The 21,544-nt window shown below is 42.6% G+C and overlaps 1 long non-coding RNA gene across 1 annotated transcript; it reads right to left on the reverse strand.

The window, feature by feature from the left end:
* Window positions 1–3,883: 3,883 nt before the first annotated feature.
* On the reverse strand, window positions 3,884–21,188 carry LOC123280452 (uncharacterized). Its single transcript, XR_006519361.2, has 4 exons — window positions 19,975–21,188; window positions 17,708–17,877; window positions 16,049–16,100; window positions 3,884–4,110 (listed from the first exon to the last, which is right to left on the reverse strand). It is a non-coding gene; the product is annotated as an uncharacterized lncRNA (long non-coding RNA).
* Window positions 21,189–21,544: the final 356 nt, after the last annotated feature.

Consider the following 21,544-nt stretch of genomic DNA (forward strand, 5'->3'; position numbering starts at 1 on the left):
CTATGCACCCAACACAGGAGCATCAAAGTACATAAAGCAACTATTAACAAACCTAAAAGAAGATACTATTAATAACACAATAATAGTAGGGGACCTCAACACTCCAGTCACGTCAATGGATAGATCATCCAGAAGAAAATCAACAAGGAAACAGTGGAATTAAGTGAAAAGCTAGACCAGTTGGACTTAATAAACATATATAGAACACTCCATCCAAAAACAGCAGAATACACATTCTTCTCAAGTGTGCACAGAACATTCTCAAGGATAGACCATTTGTTGGGAAACAACGCAAGCCTCAATAAATTTAAGAATGTTGAAATAATAACAAGTATCTTTTCTGATCACAATGCTATGAAACTAGAAATTAATTACAAGAGAAAAGCTGAGAAAGGGACAAAGATGTGGAAACTCAACAACATGCTAGTGAACAAACAATGGATTGTTGAAGAAATTAAAGGGAGAAATCAGAAAAATATCTGGAGATAAAAGAATATGAAAACATACCTTACCAACTCATATGGGATGCAGCAAAAGCCATATGAAGAGGGAAATTCATTGCAATACAGGCTCACCTTAACAAACAAGAAAAATCCCAAGTAAGCAATCTCAAACTACAACTAATTGAATTATGAAAAGAAGAATAAACAAAGCCCAAAGTCCACAGAAGGAGAGAAATAATAAAACTCGGAGCAGAAATAAGTGCTATTGAAACAAAAAAAAAAGCAGTAGAAAGGATCAGTGAAACAAAGAGCTGGTTCTTTGAGAAGATAAACAAAATTGACAAACCCCAAGCCAGACTTACAAAAAAAAAAGAGAGAAAGCTTAGATAAATAAAATTAAAAATGAAAGAGGAGAAATAACAACGGATACTACAGAAATACAATGGATTATAAGAGAATACTACGAAAAGCTATATGCCAACAAAATGGACAATCTAGAGGAAATGGATAAATTCTTGGACTCTTACAACCTCCCAAAGCTGAATCAAGAAGAAATAGAGAATCTGAATAGACCAATCACAAGTAAAGAGTTTGAAACAGTAATCAAAAGCATCCTCCCAAATAAAAGCCCAGGATCAGACAGCTTCCCTGGAGAATTCTACTAAACTTTCAGAGAGGATTTAATACCTATCCTTCTCAAGCTATTCCAAAAAAATCGGGAAGATGGAACACTTCCTGACACATTCTACAAGGCCAACGTCACTCTGATACCAAAGCCTGACAAGGACAACACAAAAAAGGAAAACTACAGGCCAATATTGCTGATAAACATAGATGTAAAAATACTCAAAAAAATGTTGATAACCTGAATACAGCAATACATCATGATCAAGTGGGACTTATACCAGGGATGCAGAGATGGTTGAACATCAGCAAATCAATTAATATGATAGACCACATTAAGAAAATGAGGAACAAAAACCACATGATCATCTCTACAGACGCAGAGAAAGCATTTGACAAGATCCAACAGCTATTTATGATAAAAACTCTTAACAAAATGGGGACAGAAGGAAATTACCTCAACATAAGAAAGGCCACATATGACAAACCCACAGCCAATATCATACTCAGTGGGGAAAAATTGAATGCCATCCCTCTGAGAACAGGAACAAGACAAGTGTGCCCATTATCACCACTCTTATTCAACATAGTACTGGAGGTTTGGGCCAGAGCAATTAGGCAAGAAAAAGGAATAAAAGGAATCTAAATAGGGAGTGAAGAAGTGACACTCTCACTGTTTGCAGATGACATGATCTTATATATAGAAAACCTTAAAGAATCCATCGGAAAACTATTAGAAATAATTAACAACTACAGTAATGCTGCAGGGTACAAAATCAACTTACAAAAATCAGCTGCATTTCTATACTGTAATGATGAACTTGCAGAAAGAGAACTCAAGAATACAGTTCCATTTATAATCACAACAAAAAGAAGAAAGTATCTAGGAATAAATTTAACCAAGGAGGTGAAGGACTTATAAAATGAAAACCATAAGACATTATTGAAAGAAATAGATGATGACATAAAGAGATGGAAAGAGATTCCATGCACATGGATTGGAAGAATAAACATAGTTAAAATGTCCATACTCCCCAAAGCAATCTACAGATTCACTGCAACCCCAATCAGAATCCCAATGACATTCTTCAGAGAAATAGATCAAAGAATCCTAGAATTCATATGGGGCAACAAAAGACCCCGAATTGCTAAAGCAATACTGAGAAAAAAGAACAAAGCTGGAGGCATCACAATCCTTGACTTCAAAATGTACTACAAAACCATGGTAATCAAAACAGCATGGTATTGGTACAAAAACAGGTACATGGATCAATGGAACAGAACTGAAAGAGCAGAAATAAAACCACGCATCTATGGACAGCTAATCTCTGACAAAGTTGCCAAGAACATACAATAGAGAAAAGATAGTCTCTTCAATAAATGGTGTTGGGAAAACTGGACAGCCACATGCAAAAGAATGAAGGTAGACCATTATCTCACGCCATACACAAAAGTAAACTGAAAATGGATCAAAGACTTGAAGATAAGTCCTGAAACCACGAAACTCCTGGAAGATAACATAGGTAGTACACTCTTTGACATTCAGCTTAAAAGGATCTTTTCAAATACCATGTCTTCTCAGACAAGGGAAACAAAAGAAGAAATAAACAAGTGGGACTTCATCAGACTAAAGAGCTTCTGCAAGGCAAAAGAAACTAGGATCAAAACAAAAAGACAACCCACCAACTGGGAGAAAATATTTACAAGTCATATATCTGACAAGAGGTTAATTTCCATAATATATAAGGAACTCACACAACTGAACAACAAAAAAAAACAGCCCGATCAAAAAGTGGGCAGACGATATGAACAGACATTTTTCTGAAGAAGATATACAGATGGCCAACAGGCACATGAAAAGAGGTTCAACATCACTAATCATCAGGGCAATGCAAATCAAAACTACACTAAGATACCACCTTACATCTGTTAAAATGGCTATAATCACTAAGACTAAAAGTAACAAATGTTGGAGAGGGTGTGGAGAAAAGGGAACCCTCATACACTGCTGCTGGGAATGCAAACTGGTGCAGCCACTATGGAAAAAAGTATGGAGATTCCTCAAAAAACTAAAAATAGAAATACCTTATGACCCAGCAATCCCACTACTGGGTATCTACCCAAACAACTTGAAATCAACAATCCAAAGTAACACATGTACCTCTATATTCGTTGCAGCACTATTCACAATAGCCAAGACATGGAAACAACCCAAGTGTCCATAGACCGATGATTGGATAAAGAAGATGTGGTATATATATATGATGGAATACTACTCAGCCATAAAAAAGACAAAATAGTCCCATTTGCAACAACATGGATGGACCTGGAGGGTATTATGCTAAGTGAAATAAGCCAGACGAGAAAGACAAACACCATATGATATTACTCATATGTGGAATATGAACAAACACATGGACAAAAAAACAGTTCAGTGGTTACCAGGGGAAGGGGGGTAGGGAATGGGCACAGGGGGTGAAGGGGAGCACTTACGTGGTGACAGACAAGAAATAACGTACAAATGAAATCTCACATTGATGTAAACTATTATGGACTCAATAAAAAAATAAAAACAAAAATGATAAACACTGCCAATTTACTCTCCTAAAATATTGACTATTTTATACTTACATCTGTAGAACTTGAGTATACCCATTTTCCCAAAACATGCAGTTACCATATGACTCAGAAATTACACTCTTGGACATTTATCCCAGAGAAATATAAACTTATGTTCAAACAAAAACTTTACATGAATGTTCATAACAACTTTATTCATAAAAGCTCAAAACTGGAAACAACCCAGATGTCTTTCAATGGTTGAGTGGTTAAACAAACTGTGGCATGTCCATATCATAGAATACTACTCAGCAATAAAAAGTTGATACATATGGGCCAGCCCCATGGCCAAGTGGTTAAGTTTGCGTCCTCTGCTTCAGCGGCCCAGGGTTTCGCGGCTTCGGATCCTGAGTGCTGACATGGCACCACTCATCAGGCCATGCTGAGGCAGCATCCCACATAGCACAACCAGAAGGACCTACAACTAGAATACACAACTATGTACTGGAGGGCTTTGGGAAGAAGAAGAAGAAGAAGAAAAAAAGAAGAAGATTGGCAACAGATGTTAGCTCAGGTGTCAATCTTTGGGAAAACAAAAAAAAAGATGATACATGCAACAAATCGGATGAATCCCCAGGGAATTATGCTGAATGAAAAGGCTATATTGCATGATTCCACTTATATAACATTTCTGAATGACCACAGTATAGAAATGGAGAACAGATGAGTGGTTGTCATGAGTTAGGGGTGGGGGAAGGGGCAGGATTAGGGAGGGTGTGTATAAAAGGGCAACACAAGGGATCCTCGTGGTGATGGAACTGCTTCACATCTTGACTGTTGTGATGATATATACATGAACCTACACATGTGAAAAAATGCATAGAACTAACACACACACAGCTATACACACAAACGGATACGAGCAAAACTGGGGAAGTCTGAATAAGATTGATGAGTTGTATCAATGTCAATATCTGTACTATACTATACTGTCCTGTAATTTTGCAACATTTTACCATTGGGGGAAACTGGCTAATGATCCATGGGATCTCTCTGTGTTATTTCTTACAACTGCATGTGAATCTACCATTATCTCAACATAGAAAGTTTAATTTAAAAAGAGATGTAAGGTGGATCTATGTGATGTAATATGAGGTCTATGATATACTGTTGAGTGAGAAAAGCATGTCACAAAATGCTAGGTACAGTATTATTCTATTTGTGATAAGCAAATAAGTCGTATATAAGCTTGTATATGTATATGAATAAATAAATAGAAAACTTAACACCAGTTACCCCTGGAGAAAGGGAGGGAAAAGAAAGTTAGTTTTTAGTCTATATTCTCCTGTTTTGTTGCAGGACTTTACAACCAACATGTCTGACCTCTGTGATTTAAGTATCTTTTTTAATTGTACAGAGAGATTAAATATACCAATAATGAGGGTTAACCAGTCGCTCTAGAGTATGAGCAGTGCCTCCTCAAGCAATCTGGGACCAAGGAGGTGTTCCGGAGAGAGGCAACTTTCTGTGAAGGCGATGAAGCAGAGGAGCCTCAGAAAGGAGGAGAAGGATGTAGAAAGGGGAGTGATCCGCAGAGGGACAGGGCCCTGAGGGAAGGGCTGAGCAAGGGAAGAGTGTCCTGGGAAGAGTTATGGGCAAGAAATGAAGAGGGTCAAAAGTCAGAGGGGTGCTGGAGAGGGATGCCTTTTGAGTTTCCCCATGGGGACAGGAATAAAATATTGCTTTTGGTTTGCTATTTGAGGTTGGGTATTTGTCATTTATCAGGGAGATGGGGGTTTGTACCAGGGGCTTCCACTTCATCCTTCCTGCCATACTAGCTCTCAGGGAACCAACATGGGGATTCTTGCAGCTACTGAGTATGTCTCCTCGAACTGTACATTCTGAGAGGGGATCACATTGGGCTGTGGTCCCACTGGACCCCTTGTTAGATGAATTCAAGTCAAAGCTGTGTCATCTGATCTCAACAGCCCCTACTCTGAAAGTGGACCCGGATGGCATTTCTGGTCTGGGGATCAGTATAAGCTCAGTAGCAAGTCCCCAGAGAGCTGGACAGTTTCCTTTCCCCTGTACCCAATCACCCTGATAAATAGCCACTTGTCTCTCTAGGTTTGGGGGAAACTGTAGGGTCCTTTCTCAGAGGGATCTGGGTCTGTGAACTGGCTTAGGTCCAGGAACTGGATAAGAGGCCATATATTCCCACTATGGTGATGCAAGTTAGATCTCTGCCCAACAGAGCTAGAATTTTTCTCCCTGTATTCGAAAAGAAGTAACTTAGTAAACCCCATCCAGTTCATTTTAGGAATCTGGTGATCAATTAGTCGTTGCCACAGATCCCCACATGTAAACTCTATTTCTCCATCCCTGTGGTTTATTAAGGTAATTGTATTTACCTTGTCTCTGATGGTCCCATTGAGACCAAAGAAACCAATTCCATTGCAGCATCAGCCCTGTCATCTCTGACATTTAGAGTCACCTCAGAGATCTTCAAGGATTCTGTTTCCCTCCCTTCCCAATGTATTTTTTACTGCCTTGGCGAAGTGCTCTTCAGGTCCTCCCACGGTATTTGGTTAGGTGATAGTTGAACAGGTTGAGTAATTGATCCGTCCCAACATTCCCATTTCTCCGAGCCTCTAGACTCCTTCCTCTCCCACTTTGCTACTCAAAATGCAGTTCACAGACTAGCAGCATCTTGGTATCAACTGAGAGCACATTAGAATCTCAGGCCTGTCTTTGACCTGCCACAGCAGAATCTGCATCTTAACAAAATCCCCAGGTGATTTGTAAGCACATTAAAGTTTGCTTTACAGCAGTGGTCTCAAACTTCAATGTGCACCACATTCATTTCTGAAAGCACAAGTTCCCAGTCCTCGGCTCCAAAGTTTCTGATTCTGTAAATCTTGGGTGAGATTCGAGAATTTCCATTTCTAACACGTTCCCAATTGATGTTGATGGTCCCAGGTGATGTGGTCATCAGTCTGTGTGAGCCACTTTTCTACATTATGCCAGAGAATTTAATAGAATTGCGACCTAAAAAAACCATATGTCATCAAAGACTCCAAGCTCTAATTAGCAAATCTAACAGACCATTAACTTGACTCCCTGGTGCTTGAGCCAATCCTGAATTCTAGGTGATGTCCAATGTCAATAAATTCAGTCTGATGGAGTCTTACTATCTTCCCCCTCAGTCTAACAATGAGAATCCCCTCCCATATATAATCTTCACGTTCCTCCAGATACTGTTTGTCAAGATCTTGTAACTCTCTCAATGGATGGGCTATTTCATCCTGGAGCAGGACTTACATATCACTTTTTCTGGACTATATTGGGCTCTAATTCTTGTTATTGGGCAAGAGGCAAAGAGAAGAGAGAGAGAGTGGGTCTGAAGAACATAAGCATCAGCTCTTGAGGCAACTGCTCCAGGTATACTCACCGAAAGAGCTTTTTTGCAGACAGAGGACTCAGGGAAATTCAGAGTTCAAAGTTCTCAGCCTCATCCACACCCCACTAGATGCCTTACACTGGCATTGGAGACCTGGAAAGGTGAAACTTTTAACTGGCACTTTAACTCTTGCAACCCTTGCAATGAGGCCCAGGGCTTGGCTGTTAACTCTAAGGACTATAGCACAAGAGATTCCTTCAAGCTAGCCATGGAGGCTTGATTCTCCACAGGTGTTCTTAAATATATATATATATATATTCATAGCTCTTAATTATCTTTTTGCCTATATATGCACTCTGAAGCTATAAGAAAAAACAAGGTGACTTCATAATCTTTAAAATCTCCATCTTTGACAGAGCAACTAAGTGCCACAGCATCTTGATTTCCCAATGTCTTCATTGGGAGACACTTACCCTTCTTCCCACGCTATGAGCGCTGATGGTCTGAATGACTGCGATACCACTGCATGCCTAGACTACTAGTGTCTATTTCCATCCTTTGAACCTCTGCATCCCCCACAAGTTTGGTTATCCTTCAGCTTCTCAAATACGATCAACCCAATCTCAGAATCTCACTATGAGGGTCTATTTCCTGGTGCAACTTCCAGTATCAATTACTGTATCAGTCAGAGTACCAGAAAGAAACAGGTTGTGTGCTCATGTTAGGATAATTCAGAGGGAACTATTTACAACGGTGTAGATGGGGTATAGGGAAGGCAATAACCAGAGCTAATAACAGCTGAGCATTACTGCCCTAGACTTAAGGAGGAGGGTCATGTGGAGAAGCCTCATTAAGAGAAACAGTGACCTTTAATCAAGGGACTTAGATAGCCTGGCAACTCACAGAGAGGGAGCTAAGAGAATAAATGCCTTGCCTCACTCTCTCCCCAATTTCCAATCTCTTGCCAGGGATCCCCAGTGGCCAAACCCAAGTGGAAGCCAGAAGCAAGGGATCCAGTGAATATAGTCAACCAAGTCAGCTACCCGGGTGGAGAGTGGATCTGGAGGGAAAATGCAAGATTTCTGGCATGGTGGGAAAGGCCATGAGTTTAGTTCTAAACAAATGTGCTTGTGGCATCTAAGCAGAGGTGTAAAGCAGGTAGTTGAGTAGCTCCGGAGATTGGAGAAAAGCCTGGGCTGTTGTACAAATTTGGGAGTTCTTGGCATAGAGTTGAGGCCGTGAAGGTAGATGAAATGACTCAGGCAGACAGTGTAGAGTGAGAAAAGAGAAGATCTAAGGTTGAACCTCAGCAGTTCCAACATTTAAACGTCGAACAGAAGAGGAAAATCTGGCAAAGGGAGAGGGAAATAGAGCCAGAGAGGTGAGAGAAAAAAACAGGAGAGTACGGTAGCTTGGAAACCAAGAAAAATAGTTTCCCAAAAGAAGAAAGGACTGACTTTAACAAAGTCCATGAGAGGTCACATAATATGAAGCCTGGGGAGTGTCCATGAGATTTAGAGGCATAGAGGTCACTGGATACTTTGATACATTTTTTTAATAGAGAAGTAGGTGAGGAAGCCGGTTGGAGGAGGCTGATGCATAAACAGAGGTTGAATCAGGGCAAACAATGACTATGCAGAACTCCTCCAACCAGTTTGTGTGTGAAGTGGAGGAGAGGAAATGAGTAGAGCCACAAAGTAAATGTGAGATCCAGAAACGGGATTTTTTTAGAATGGGAGTGACTAGAGTATGTTTAGATGCTGATGAAAAGAATCCACTAGAGGGGAATAGATCAAGGATAGAAAGGAGAATAATTGGTCACACACCTTTTCTGAGGAGGTTGGAATCCATATTAGGGGGAAGAGAATTGACCTTTCTAGGAAGAGGGACATCACTCCAATTTTGTCAAAAGGGAAGAGCAAGGGATGGGCACAGGTGCAAGTACTGGTGTAGGTTGGCTTATCCACTCAGGTGGCAGGAACTGAGGTAATTCCCACCTGAGGCACTTTATTTTCTCTGGGAAGTAGGAGCAAAAACATCTGCCACTAGTGAGGGATGGATCGGGGCTCAAGGCTTTGAGAAGAAAATTTGAAATGGTTATTTCAGAGACTGAACAGCGAGGGGACAAGAGGACAGTGGGATTCCCCAGGGGCGGAGGTGGTTTGGAGAGTCAGTGGAGGTGATGACGGGGACAACTGCTAGGCTGGGGCATTTTTCTTCAGTTGAGGCTTTGCTGCTTAGGAGGAGATGTGAAGAAGGTATATTGTTGAGTTCTTCCAGGATTGATTTTTTTCCCCAGGTAAGTGTGATGAAAGGACAAAATAGGCCAGTAAGTTTAGGGTATTGGCAAGATAGTGATTGACATAATGGACCCCAGAATCTAACATGGCTTCAAAGGGAAACAAAGAGTGGGTTGATGGAGAAGGAAAAGGAGAGGGGTCCAGAGGCTAAGGGTCTCAGTAAGGTGAGGCACAGAGCAGGTGAGGAAGCAGACTAGAGTGGAGTGAGAGGGGGTTGTGATCAGAGTGGGAGACTTGAGAGATGACAAAGTCCAGGGTATGATGAAAAAGTAGGTGCTTGGAGGTGGTGGAGTAGATTAAGGAATTGAGAGGCTAGAGTATTGACTAGGTCATCTATGGGTACAGTACCATCTCCTAGGAGGACGGCAGGGTTGAGGTGTAAAGGGACATTGTGAACTAGGAGGTAAGTCCTTGGGGAATGAGAGGGAGTGTCCAGGAGGCTAGTGGATGCCAACAACACTGGAACTTCAGAGGAGCAGCCATTTCCCTCATCTTGGGTGTGTAGGATGTGGAAGAATACATAAGAGAGCTGCCAAAGAAGCAACGCTTCCTGGGTTGAGATGAGTTTTAATTCAGGGAAGGAGATGGGGGTTGTCCATGGGGCTGAGGTGCCAAGGCCCTTGATGTGAGCAGAGGCAGCAGAAGTGACTAGATGAAGAGGAGGGCTTCAATCTGAATGTGTTTGGGTCACAGCTTGTGAAAAGAGCTGCCATTAGAAAGATTCAAGATAAGTGTGTCCAAAAAGCATTATTCTTGCTTTTCAAAGACAAACACGTACACCAACTCTAATTTCCTTCACTTTCAGTGGTGATCCTCTGCGTGTCCAGTCCAGCTCTAAGAGAACAATGCCTAACCAGCAGTATTTTCTCCACGCTCAGAACTGCCTCTGGGATTCTTTGGTTCCAGCTGCTGTTTGCTGAGTCTGGCATGATTTTTACCTTTGTCTCCTTATTTCCAAGTTTGCCAAACACCGTGGTTTAAAAATAATCCTCCCACCAAGGATTGCTATAGGCCAGTGTTCTCTGGACTGTTTTTTATGCCCGCCTCCGACCACAGCTTTTGGCTTTGTACTTGCTATTGTCCTCCGAAGATTTCTCTGTGCTGTTCTACTCCTGTCTCACTGCTGCATGGGGACCCACCCTCTGCCTTTACCCATTCTCAAGGCAATGAATTAGGTTATTGGGCAACCAGGGTGCCTCTAAGATCCCTAGGGGGACAGCAGTGCAACTGATGTCTGTTGTTAATAAAAGAGATGACATGAAACTAAAGTTTCGGGACTTTTTAGTTGTACCTCGGATGACTAAACAAATTCTACGGGCATCATTAAGTAAAGCAAAAGTCAATATGTAAACCATAAAACTTTACCAATTTTCCCATTCATCTTGCCAGGAAGTCTTTTTCCTTTTGCTGTGACTTGAACACTAATTCTTAGAATTAAGCTGTGAACTCATCTTGACAAATAGATCACATGTATTTGTCATTGTTTTTCTCACTCCCTGAGAGGAGACTCAGGCCGCAGAAATGGACAGGCCAATCTAGAACACAAATCCAGTTACGTGTGAAAACACACTTAGCAAACTGGTTTCTCTATGCAAGAGGATGACTTAGTCACGGAAGAAGTTATTGCCTCTTGGATATTTTCGGTCAAAGCTCTTCCCATAATTTTCAGTTCATTGTTCTCTCTGCCATTGCATTTTGTTCCCATGGTTTGGGGCTCTGTGGTTGCTGTTGTGGGAGCCCTCAATATTTTCCAGGTGGTGCTGTGAGTAGATTGACTCTGTTATTGGCACTACGTTTATTATCATCTGTCACCTAAAATGCTTACAAACTGTCTCAAACACACACATGGCTGCCTATCAGACCTTGCCATGAGAGGCTGGAGAAACATCTGATACTAGAGAAAGCCCCACGGTGCAGGGAATCAGTTTCAACAGCAACTCCGAGGGCTCATCAGTTTACTCTTTAGTAACATAAACAAAACTGTAATTTACTGTTGCTACCGGAGATTTACTTCGAAATTATGGAGCTATGTAACCCCGGAACCTCCTTGATGTCAGAGGCCCCTCTCAGGAATCTGGGTAGAAACTCAGGCTTAAAGTTACCCTATACGTATCTATTCTGAAATCTTATTGCCAGCATCTGAGATAAACACGTTTTTCCTTACAGGTACAGCTTAAGTTGGCTGAATCAGACCAAGTGAAGGATTTATATTGTTTGCTTGAAAGAGTTCTCTTGATTTTTCTTTCTCCTGCTAGATGTGAATAAGTCTACATACGTAGCCCAGTGCCCTAGCAGCCTTCTTAAAACCCGAAGGGAACCAGCCTTAAGATGAAGTCTTTGTGGAGAGGAGCAGAATAGGAAAGGAGAGACTGGGGGTCCTTGTTGACCTTGTTGAGCGGCTGAATTAACCAGCCCTGGAGCCTACCCCACCTCTGGAATTTCAGCTTTGTGAGATAATGAACTTCCTCATATTTAAATCAGTTTGGCACAGTTTTTTAAAATGATGATGATGATTATTTTGCCACAGCTACTCACATGTGCCTGACCCGTGTAACTAAGGAGGGCCCCCAAGAGTCTGAGTTATTGGGGATACCTCCTGCCATTCTTTTCCTCATTCCACTCGCTCAAACTGCTTCCTGATACGGGGCTTTTTGTGCTTTGGGTTCGTTTTTCTCTGCTTCTTCCCCATCCTCACCCCATTTTCTTTAACTCTCACAAATCATCGTTATTCTCCGTCTAAATACAACATTTCCTTCAAGCTGAATTTAATAGAAGTCAAATCAAATCAACCCAATACTTTCAAAATGTGTGGAGACCCCATCTCAGGGTGGCCTGAAAGAGGAATGTCAGATCATTAGGTAGGAAAAGTGCATTCTAGAGTCAGCAAAATTCTGGGAAGAGACCTTGGGAATTTTGTCAGCATCAGCACTGCCTCTGAACATTTGTACCCTTACCTCAGGCCCTATTGTACTTACTGAAGTTCTCCTTACCTTGTCAGTGAGTGGATGGGGCTGGGTTTGGGGTCAAAGACATCTAAATGGCTGAAATTATCCTATTTGGGATTTGCTGAGATTACTGTTTTTGATCAAATTTTTTAAATTTCCAGCCAATATTTCTTCAAATACTTTTTCTACTTCATTCTCTCTTCTCTTTCTGGGACTCTAATTACATGTATGTTAGATTGCTTGATACTATCCCACAGGTTATTGAGGCCTGTTCTTTTCCTTTTAAACTTTTTCTCCTTCTCTGTTTGGACAATATCCACTGACCTGTCTTCAGGTTCACTGATAATTTCATACGTTGTGTTCATTGTGCTATTAATTCCTAACCAATGAGTTTTCAATTTCAGATATTGTATTTTTCAGTTCCAGGATTTCCATTTAGTTCTTTTTTTAAAGTTTCCACATCTTTCTCGAAATTTCCCATCTCTTAATCTACTATAATTTCCTATAGATTCTTTAACACATTTATCATAGTTATTAAGTCTTTGTTAATTCTAACATCTGGGTCATATGTGGGTCTGTGTTTATTGACTATTGTTTCTCTTCACTATAGGTTACATTTTCCTTCTTCTTTGCACATTTAGTAATTTTTTTAATTGTATACTGAGCTTTATGGATTATAAATTAAAGAGAATTTGGATTCTGCTGTCTTCCTTAGAGGAAACTTGAGATTTGTTCTAGCCAGTTAAATAACTAGCATATTATCTTAATCCTACAGAGCCAAGCCATCCAATAGAACTTCTGTGATGACAGAAACATTCTATAATCCTTGAAGTCCAATACAGTAACCATTAACAAGTGGCTATAAGAATTTGAAATGTGGCTAGAGTGACTGGGGAACTACATTTTAAGTTTAACCTTAATTAAATTTTAAAGGCCACATGAGCTTAAAGGTTACTATACTGAATAGTGGAGCTGTAGAGACTAGGTTTTGGGCTTTACTGAAGCGGGTCCATTTTGGTTTTGCCTTTGTTCCTAGGGCACAGCTTTTACTCCTAGGGGTGTGCCTCTCTGTGGTCTCAATGGAAAGGCTAAGGAGTTTACCATGCCCCTCTAACTTGGTGGGAACTGGATTCTAAGCTCCATCTCACAAGATAAGGCAGCAGCCCTTTCAGCCTTCCAGCTGTTGCACTCCTCTGGGCTCCTTGCCACCTCCCCCTGCACATGCACATTTCAGGAGTTAGCTGAGGATTTGAGGGAATTTTGCACATAGATTCGGGAGCTCCCCCTCTGAGGCTCCCTCCTTTCTGGGACACCCTCCTTCCCAATTTCCAGCTGCTGTGGGAGCCCCAAACTCCAATTCTGACTCCTCAGCTCAATACAACTGACACTCAATACAGCTCAATACAGCTTCTGCTAGAGCTCTGTCTCCACCCACCATGGGAAGTGGATAGTGCTGTCAGAGGAAACACCTGATTAATGTGGATCTCACTCAGTATAATTCCCTTTTTTTGAGGGTCATATCTTCTCCAGTTTTTGTCTGCAAAACCAAATCATTTTGGTTGCTCTCCAGGACCTTAAAATAGGCTTTGTTGTTATTATTTTGTTCTGAGTCCAGAATTTATAATTGCCTTTGGCAGGAGGGTTAGTCAGATACAATTTACGCTGTCATTATCAGAAGTTGGAACCGATCTGAATGGCCAAAATTAGACACTAAAATACCGAGTTTAGTGGGAAAGCTTGGCTGTCCTTTCCTCCTAGCACGCTCTCCCATGTCTCTTTGCACCAGAAGGGGCTCAATATTTGCTGAACTATTGCTGAAAACTGAAATTTCTCTTGAAGGAGCTGTATTTGAAGCATTATCTGTCGTTCATTATTTAGAATGGACTGTCCTTTCCTGAGAGCAGGTTTTGATATTGGTTAATGAAAAAAAAAACAAGAGGTTCCTGGGCATATTGTCTTCTGATCTGTCTTCTGCGGCAGAACACCTGCCACAATTTTGACTTAAGCAAAAGGAGAATTCATTGACAAGCCTCCGTTAAAATTCCATGGAAAGGCTGACTCCAGGCATAGCTGGATTTAGAGCTCACATGGTGTCATCAGAGCATGGGTTTTTTGCTTTTGCTTTTTGTTTTCGAGCCCAGCTTTCAGACCTGCCTATTGCATTGACAGAATTAATCCCAGCTTCCTGGGACTGCAAGAGGACGGTAGCAGCTTCAGCCCTGCTTCCTCTTAGGTGTCCAGGACAGAGGAGAAAGTGAGAGCCTGTTTCCCAGAAGTACCCACAAAAATCTTACTGCCTCTCCTGGATTCTTCCTGGGTCCTGTGCCCATCCCTGGACCAATCACCTGGACATGAAATAGAATGAAACAATGGGCCGAAGCCGGCTCACCTGCTCCACCCCACAGTCAGAGTGGTGTCAGTCTCACCGGACCCTCATGACTGTGAGTCGGGGGGAGGCCGTCTCTCTGATACATCTCTGGAACTGGGAGTGGGGGAGGGGCAGTCCTCCTGATGAATATCTAGGACTGAGAATGGGGAAGGGGCAGTTCCCCTAATAAATATCTGGGAGTCAAGGAGGGGCAGTCCCCCCTCATAAATATCTGGAACAGAGTAGAGGAGGGGCGGTCCCCTGATAAATAGCTGGAACTGAGAGTGGAGGAGGGGCAGTCCCCCTGATAAATATCAGAAACTGAGACTGGAGGAGGGGCAGTCCCCCTGATAAATACCTGAGTTCTTATTCACTGGGATGGCAGACACGCAGTGGGGCAGAAATAACAGAAACCCCCTAAGATTGTTATTGGAGGAGACTGGAACCGAGATACCTGGAGGGGGTTAAAAGGTTACAAACTAGAGAGGCAAGGAGCCTAAAGGAAAAACACTGCCTCTTTTTCCACTTGGGCCCTCAGCTCAGGGCTGCTGGAAGCAGGTGCTGTGCTGTATCATTGCTTCATGGTTAGTGTGCTTGGGGACCTGCAATGAGTGAAATCCATGAAATTTAGATACTTCAGCGGTATCTTAAAAAGGTATCAGCTGGAGAATGGCTTTTCATGTGGAATCCAGGCCTCCAATTAGAGGCTTGTTCCACTTGCTAAATTTGGTTTGGGTTAAATGCCCAGTGACCTCTTGTCCCTATAGCGTTTCATCACTGTGATGAATGCGCAGGAACGGACGCTCGTCTCCCCTGCCCTTTCTAAGGGTACACAATCTCTGTACCATTAGAGGTCTGAATCTTTTTCCAGATAATTTGCCAGGCCCTCCTCTCAAGCTCCTTCATTAGTGAGGAAGCAATCCAAGGAAAAAAGAAGACAGGGCCAAACGCAGCAATGCTTCCGAATGTCCACTGGCTTGGACGATGCTTGACCAGCATCCCCCCACGGCTCCAAACTATCTAGTAGCATTGGGTGGAGGAAGATGGAGACTTCCTTTTCTCTCCCCCTCCCCTTTCTTTTCTCCAGAAAACCAGAGAAAACACAGAAGACCCCAGAGAGCACTGGAAAAATACCTTGAGATTCTCCCAGTTCACTCAATCCTCATTGGTTGCTCCTAAGCACCTTCTAATTGACCCTGATCTTTCTAAGATATCCCAGTGAAAGACTTCCCTCAGCAATTAAGAAGACTCTCCCTGATTTGTCAAAAATGTCTGCACTTTTTAGTATCTTACGTTTCTCTACAATAAAGCATGCCTCACTTTCGCCACAAAAAATTAAAATAAGTATGGATATTCAAATTTTAAGTATTCCCACAAAGATTTGCTCCCCCAGAAGGTCCCTCACTCACCAGTGACTGACTGGGAAGTCGCTGCTCACAGCGTCTCAGGCTCTTTCTGTCGCTACAATTACGTAGAACAATAAAAAGAGAGTTATACTTTTGACAAATTTGAAAGTGCAACACAGCAAGTGCCTCTAGAAAGAGGAATTCTCGTCAGCTCTTTTCGTACCCATATTCTCTTTGTGATAAACTCCTAGTCTTTTCAGGAAATCAGTCCATTGCTTAGCTGTTTTACAAAACAGTCCAGCTCACTTCCCTCCATTTCAGCTTCCTGATGAGCTGGTCTTGTGGAGGCTAGAGATGTTCTGGTGGATTCTCCCTCCTTCCTGCCTTCCCACCACCCACCCAGCTTCTTCACTTTCTCTGTGTCCCACCACCTTGGGGACACCTGTGGCTGACCTCATTCTCAGCTTTGTTTGTTTCCCCAATAAGATTACTGGCCAGGTGCTATCATCTTTGCTTTGCAGGGAAAGTGCCTCGGTGGAATTCCTGTGACCTACACTATGGACGGAGCAGACTTCATTATTCACAACAGGCTGGAAGTCCAGTTACCAGCAGTGTGTCCACGTCCGAAGCCAGACAGAAACTTGTTCAGCCAGTTTCCTTCTTTCATGAGGCTGTTCCAAAACTGACACATGCAGACTGAGAAAAACACTGAGAGTTTCTGTGTTCCCAGGAATGAGTCCCACCAGAACAGGTCTCGGTCTGTTGCTAAACTGTGCTTCTCGTTTCTTCTCCTCACTCTGCCTCTCCCCTCCCCCCCGCCACCTCCTTTTGCTACAAAGCTACGGACCATCAAGTTTTAATGCCGTGTTGAGTTGTTGATTAAAACAGTGTGTTATTTTCCGAATGTCAAACAACATATGACAATAAAGCAAGACATAACATAACAGGAAAACAAATGTGCGCTGCTTCTGCCCTGGGTGCAAACGCACAAACGGCTAAACTTGAAAAGCTTCCATGCTCACAAGAAGTCTTGGAGCATTAAAATTGATGATGGTGATTAGGTTGCCTTTCAGAGCAGCAAAATCTGTATAACTGAATCCTCCTGGGTTTAGCCGTTTTCAGCCTAGGCATATTAACTCGGCTGGCTGTGAGCTGGCTTTTGTATACACACGCACAGTATTTAACCATGAGTGCAGCGGGCCCCAAATTAAAACCATATTTTGTTAGCACCACATGTTCCAGCCTTGACAGTATTTATCAAAGGGGAAGCTGCTGGATTTATTGAAAGAAATGAACTTCACCAGAGTCTAGCAGACCCAACCCGGGTAGAGAGATGTTATTTTTACCCTGCCTGTCGAGCTGGTACTCCTGCCGCTCTTGGCTCAAGGCTGTTTACTCGCTTTGGGCACTGTTTGCAACCGTTACCAGTGCTGCCTCCCAACTGTCTTGGCCTCAGGGGACGTCGTCAGCTCCACATCCATTTATTCCTCATGGCCCTGCTTGTGTTTCCTTCTTTTCTGCAAAATCTTTGCTACCTGAACCCAAGGTCGTTTCTTCCTCCTCTGATCTCTCCAGCCCTGGTCTGGGCAACATTTGGGGCCCCGGTGGAAATGCAGAGTCCCAGGCCCCACCCCAGAGCTCCTGAATCTGCATTTTTTAGCAAGATCCCCAGGGGATTTCTGTGCATACTGAAGTCTGAGAACTTACCCCACCCCGACTTACCTTCTCTACCAGTAGCTCTCAGTGGGAGTCATGTTACCCCTTCCAGCTGTTTTGGAAATGTGTAGGGGATTTTAGGGGTTGTCACAAAGATGTGTGCTGGGGGGAAGCACTCCTGCCATCCGTGGGTGGGGACGATGCTGGACAGCCTGCACTGTAGAGGACAGTTCCACCTAAGGAAGACGTGGTTCATATGTCACAGGACTTTCTAAAGTGCTGCCGGGCAGTAGGGTAGGAGAAAAACCTATTTTTAATTATCTGAGCCTGGAACCTAATTTGTTTTTACATATAGACACCAAGTATTGCTTGCACAGTTTCAACATACACTGAATTTCCTAGGAATGCAACTTCTGTGAATTGTTTTGTTTTGTTCAAAACTTTACCTCATTCATCACTTTGGCAACACGCATCATCCACGGTAGACGCTGCTCCCAGTATTCCAGACTCCAGGACAATGTATCCACATCAGCCCACATTTGTGGCTGTCCCAGCAGCGATGATTTTATATCTGGCTACTTCATTATGTTTTTTGGTGTAAATGTGCCTAAGAATTTATATATCAGAACACATATTGTTTTATTACAACTGGCTTTTATTTTATTTCTTTATATCAGAGTTAAGGAATTCATTATACTGATTTTGAGTTATATTATTCCTATGTGAGTTAGTTATATTATTCATGGATTCTATTTCAGGAAAATAAAGGAGCCCTTTAAAATTATTTGTTACAAAATGAGCATGTTAGGTCTGATAGGGTTGGAAACCTTGATGCTAACTTCTTCAATTGGCCCTTATTACATATCATCTTGTAATGTCGGTTATATTTTTAAGAGATCACACATAGTCTCCCCTTCTAGATTATAAATATCCTTCGTGTAGGACCGTATTTTGTTAACTTGGTATTCTAGTCACCACTCAGTTTAGTGTAGTGCACATCTTGAGCATTAAAGGATGGATGACATGACCTCTTCAAGGATGAACCCCTGCCTGCCTTCCATTCCTTGAATGTTACTGAGTTCCTACCGTGTGCAGAGCACTGGCAGCCTGGCTACAAAGTCATTAAGAAAGGGTTGGCATTCTGTTGCTCATGGGCCAGATGCCAAGCTTAACACATAAAGAATTCTGATGCAGTGGAGGCTGGAAGTGGTCCGTGAGAGAAACAGAAACAAAGTGCTATGGGACTATGAAGGAAGAACCAATTCCAACACCTCCATGCATGTACACGAGTCTGGAGTGCCAAATGCGTTTATAAGCTCCTTTCCTTATATGTGTTTTTATTTATTGGGTTGGCCACCATCTTCTTTGCCCTATTGAGTTAGAAACTTTATTGGGTTGGCCAATATTTATTGAGTTGGCCACCATCTTCTTTGCCCCATTGAATTAAAAACTTCTTGAGAGCCAGTCTCAGGTCCTCTAATTCCTTTATATTGCTGCCATGCTTCAGTGTTGTGTCAGGCAAAATCCCTTCTATTTCTTGGGACAAATTCCACAAGCATACAGTCTTTTCAATCTTCTGTGATAATGTGATTTTTTGGTGTAGGCTAGATTGGCCTGGGAGTCAGGGCATCTGGGTTTTAATCTGCTGATAATTTGGATAGGTCGTTTCACTACTCTGGCTTCGTTTTCCTCATCAGGAGGACAGAAGATCGACCAGATTGATAGTTCGCAAACTTGGCCATTCCTGGAGAGATTTTTTAAAAATACAGAGTTCACTGGGCTCCTCTCCAAACATGTTGAAACAGACTTCAGGGATGGACACTCTACAGGTATCTGTAGATTTTAAAGGATATTAGATAATTCTGATAAGTGACCAGGTTGACTTCTCAAACTTTAGGGTGCATACAAATCACCTGGGAGATCTGGTTAAGATGCGAGAGTGGGGCCTGGGAGTCTGCATTCTAATAAGCTTCCAGGTGGTGCCAAAGCTGCTGATCCGTGAACTATACTTCCAGTAGCCAGGAATAAAAGACTTTTATGTCTCTTTCAGCTAAATATTCTCCATCTACATCAATTACTAGTGAGTAATGTTACACAAGATACCCGTTAAAAATAGTCCACACTCAGAGTAAGATGACCTAGCTAAGCAAATTGTCATAGTAGAATATGGAATCATCTCCTTCACTTATAAGTTTTAAGTGATATTTTAAAATAATCTGTGGAGAATTTATTCCCCTTAAGTTAGCATCCCAGAATACAGTGTTGCAAAAACTTTTCAAAAATCCTTAGACCAGAAAAAATCTTTTTGACCAATCAGCAGACTTTGAACTGACCTTTTGTGGCAGAGGCAGCTGAAGGCCAGGTGTGATCCGAACAACACAGAAGGTGGTCTCCTTCCTGGAATCCTCCTCATAGGCTGGCATGTGACCAAAATTCCTTCACAGGGGACACAGCTTTGCACTCACTCCGTAATTAGTGATGAGGCTTAAAAGACAAATATCCCTGAGGAGGGTGAAGCACTGACTTTAAATCTTAGCAAAATAAAGAAATGATGGGGGAGATTTTCATGGAAAGAGGTTTTCATAGGAAAGAGTTGGGTTTGGGGAGGCTGGAGCAGAGAGTGAAAACGATGTTTCAGAACAGGAAGCCAGGGTCTGAAGTACGCTGACCTTCTTCATAACTTTGTCAAAAGGAAGCTGCCACTATTAACTAAAACAATCCCACGGAAGTGTCTTCCTGAAAAGCAGACATCCCCCGCCATGCCTTTGACGGCTCACTTCCTGTGTTCAGGTGGGAGGCCCTCAGGTGGCTTCATCCTATGGTCCTTCTGCCAGTAACCCCCTGACATACTCACAAGAGAGCATAGGAGTGGGTTCCAGGGATGAGAAGGGTCATGATGAGAAATGCTTGTGCAGCCTGAGCTGACCTAGGGGGCTGAGGGAGGGAGAGATGGTCAGCAGGAGAACTGATTTGGATACCAGAAAACAAGGAAGGTGGGGTATGTCCCCGGAAGAGATGGAGCCACGTGACACCAGGCTTGCCTCCACCATTGGACGGCTGCTCAGGCTCAACCACTCGGCAACACCTCTTCCTAACCTCCTGTAACTCACTTCAAGGTCATGACTGCCAGTTTGCGACACGAAAACAAGGCTGAGGAAATTTATCTTTCTTCCAGCAATTAGGACTCTTAGTCTCCCCCACAAACTTGTGAGCCTCATGACACCCACATCAAGGAGATCAGCAAGGCAGCTGGGAGATCTTTCAGTCTGGCTGCTGCACAGGCTGAATTTGCTTCCGGGCATAGTGGCTGAGTACCTAAGATCTGGAACAACCTCTAAGAGGAGGGGACAAACTGGACATCTGCTAGGACATGAAAGCAGGGAAAAGCTTGCTCTGGCAACTTCCCTCCGGAGGTATTTATTTTCTTTTACCTCTTAATCACTTTTCAAGGGAGGGAGCTGAAGAGAGGCATACAGATGATCTGGACTATTGAGGCGGGAGGAAGGGGTTTCAGATTCAAACTATATCTCTACATCTATAAACCACATGATTCACTGAGTATCAACCTCACGCGGACTCCAAAGTGAGCGCTCAGTCAAACTAAGGTGAAGGGGAAGGAAATTGCTCTGTCCACTGAAGCCTGCAGGGGCACTGGCTGAGCTCCTGGCTGGGCAGGGCAGTCCAGGCCTGTCACAAAGGGACCAGTGGAAGGTCTCTTGTCCCTGTTGACTCAAGGCAAATGGATGTGGCTTCTTTCCCAGGGCCCTCCAGGACACAGGCTCCCTGTCGCACCTTCAGAATGAGGTCTATTTGTGCTGAAGGAGAAAAGGGGAGTTTTAATTTTGCTTACATCAAAGTCACATTAACCAATGAGAGCAAGGTAATCTAAGAATTTCATCACTA

This window comes from Equus asinus, chromosome 24 (genome assembly GCF_041296235.1).
Source record: "Equus asinus isolate D_3611 breed Donkey chromosome 24, EquAss-T2T_v2, whole genome shotgun sequence".
Classification (NCBI taxonomy): Eukaryota; Metazoa; Chordata; class Mammalia; order Perissodactyla; family Equidae; genus Equus; species Equus asinus.